The sequence below is a fragment of the Leuresthes tenuis genome, unplaced genomic scaffold (assembly GCF_036924035.1).
Source record: "Leuresthes tenuis unplaced genomic scaffold, fLeuTen1.0.hap1 SCAF_16, whole genome shotgun sequence".
Taxonomy (NCBI): Eukaryota; Metazoa; Chordata; class Actinopteri; order Atheriniformes; family Atherinopsidae; genus Leuresthes; species Leuresthes tenuis.
The window spans coordinates 28,827,573-28,830,456 of record NW_027325370.1 but is presented as its reverse complement, the minus strand read 5'-3'; positions in this window follow the sequence as shown (position 1 = coordinate 28,830,456).

Here is a 2,884-nt window from a genome sequence, read left to right as displayed (position 1 = left end):
CCTATATTTCTGTTTCCCTTGTCAAATGTTAAAATAAGCCTTAAATGGTTTCTTATAAGTTCCCCCTTAAGGCATTAAATAGACTGTTAACCCATTGGCACTTTCAAAGCATGTCAAAGCTGCTGTTCTGATAAATCCTGATTTTGATGGTGTTGTCTGACATAATCACTGCTGTACAAACTTGTTTGTGGGTGTGAATTAAACTGTACTTTATATCTGAAAATGAACCTTTCTTTCAGGCACTTCCTGTAACCATCACATTAAGTTACAAGAGTTATGCTCCAGACCATTCAGCAAAACCCCAGAAATGTATGTTTTTGCTCTTCATAATCATTGCAGCCAAACCTTGAATGTTTTATGTATTCTGTTGTCCGTGCTCTGACTTGGTAAGATTGTTAACTTTTCTGAGGAAGTGATCAGCTATACTTTTTACACATTCATTTTACATATAGTCCTGTTTCCTATTTTATAAACTGCTTAATTTGTCCTTTTTCTCTTTTTGACCTTGACATTAAGATTAAGATACTAGATTAAGTAATAATAGATTGAGTAACAAAAGTGGTACAAGAGTGACAGTGGAAAGCGATTCAGTTGTATATTTCTTGATATCTAATCACGGTTAATAAAATTTGAGTTAATCCAACTCAACAGAACCTCCCCCATTACCACAGGCGTGCCCCAGGGATATATCCTTGGACCCCTTCGTTTCATTATTTAACTTCTTCCCCATGGCAATATTTTCTGTATATACATTTTCATTGTTATGCGGATGACACCAAACTCTATCTCTCCAATAAACCTAATTCCACCCTCCCAAATCCCTCTATCTCAATGAGCTAAGATTATAGTTTTTCTTAAATCTTGGTGATAAAATGATAGTGATAAAACTAAATTTCTTCTGATTGCAACCAAAACTACACAATCGAAAGCTGACACCTTTTCCATCACAATTTACAAGAACCTCTATTTCCTGTATCGATTAATGCAGCTTCCTCCTGTTTGGTCTCGCTCTCAAATCCCTTGATAAGCTTCAATTAGTCCAGAATTCTTCTGCTTGTAAAATCACCAAAACCCTCTGTATTCACTACATCACCTCTGTTTTGCAGCAGCTTCACTGGCTCCCCGTAAATTTTTTTTAAATACTTCTGTACAAATTTAAGCCCATCCATGACCTCTTTCCTCCATATTTGTCTGACCTTGCCCATATTGCCACCCCATCCTGTTCCTACTCTTAACTTCACTATTCTTCCCACCACCTTGCTACCACTGAGCAACTGAATAACCTGCTCCCCGGCTCTGGAACTGTCTACCACTAGACATCAGAAACATCAACGCTCTTTCTCTTTTCAAGTCCAAATTCAAGACTTACCTGTTTGAAATAGCTTGCCCCACTTAACCTCTGGCACACTGCCCCATTTTACATTGTTTTTAGTGTTTTGTACAGTGATGTTGTGTATGTTTCTTATTTGTCTCTCTAGTTCTATTGTTTGGTTTCCTTGAGTGTTTTCAAAGGGTCCTTCAAATAAAATGTATTATTAGCATTAAAATCTATCAATCTGTCAATCACATTTTGATTTACACTAGCAAGAACTGTTGACACAGCATTAAAAAAAATATATATATATATATAATTATGTAGATAAATAGGTATACATGCTTATTTAAACTTTATAATGATAACAATATCAATTAGTATGTCATGAAGTAATTGAATAATCACTAGTTGAGGCATGAATTTTTCTTATTCTATACTTCACATCACACTATCAGAATTTTTACTTTCTGTCTGCATTGGCCATTTATTTATGAAGCACCATGATCCACAATTCAGCAAAGCTTTTCAGATCCCTATGACTTTTTTTAAAATTGTAAAATGTTCAAAATACCTAAAATACCTTTGTTGGCCAGCAGCCAAGTAAAATGAATGACTGAATAAACATCTTGCTCTTTGAGATGAGACACAGCATTCAGCATTGTGTGTCCACACAACCTAATCTGCTTTAGTCCACACTGCTTCTCTACTGTTTAAGATCATGTTACAGTATAATTAAAACTGAATAGCTGTTGTCGCTCACAACCCATTGCAGTCTTGAGAAATCAGGGCCTTATTACATTTTTCGTGGTCATTATTAAAAAGCTTTAATATTGGTGTATTGTTTCTTGGGTGGTCTCAAAAGGCTTCAATAAGGTCATAGACTCAGTGGCATGAATGCTTGTCCAGCCAGTAAAGTAAGCTTGTTAGTATCATTGCATGAATGCCTCATAATAGAGGCTTCTCTTGGAGGCCTTGCTCAGATGCCAAGTGTCACATACTGTACCCAAAGGCCGACCACAAGAACGTCGCACCCACGTGCTATTTCAACCACCTACTGTAGCACATGTTTCAGGCAGGAATGGGTTGCTTTCTGGAAAGCATAGTAATTTGGAAAACAAACATTACATTTTTATTTATAAATTGACTAACCATGATTTTTTAAAGGTACCACTTAACATGTCTACTTATGTCCCACTGTCTGATTTTCACTGAATCTGCAAGTCAAGAAAAAGAGCATGAAAATAATGGTGTTAAAAACAGCATTGCCAGAATCTATAGTATATTTTTTGAGTGGGATTGCTGAAGCATAGTCACTTTACATTTTTTCATAAGCTGTACTCTTTCAACATGTTTAACTGTGCGGGGTTGGTAGACAGTATATTTGTCTTTTCATTGCTCAACAAGCAGAAGAATGGCACACACTTGTGAGTTTTGATTGTCTTATGTTTTTTTTTTCTAAAAGTGTTTAATGACAGCTATGTGAGCATGCTGTAACGCATTTGCTGCCCTGCAGTGGAACATGAAGCCTGCCAAAGTGGTTGCGAAACCACCCTGCGCCACGACTCTGAC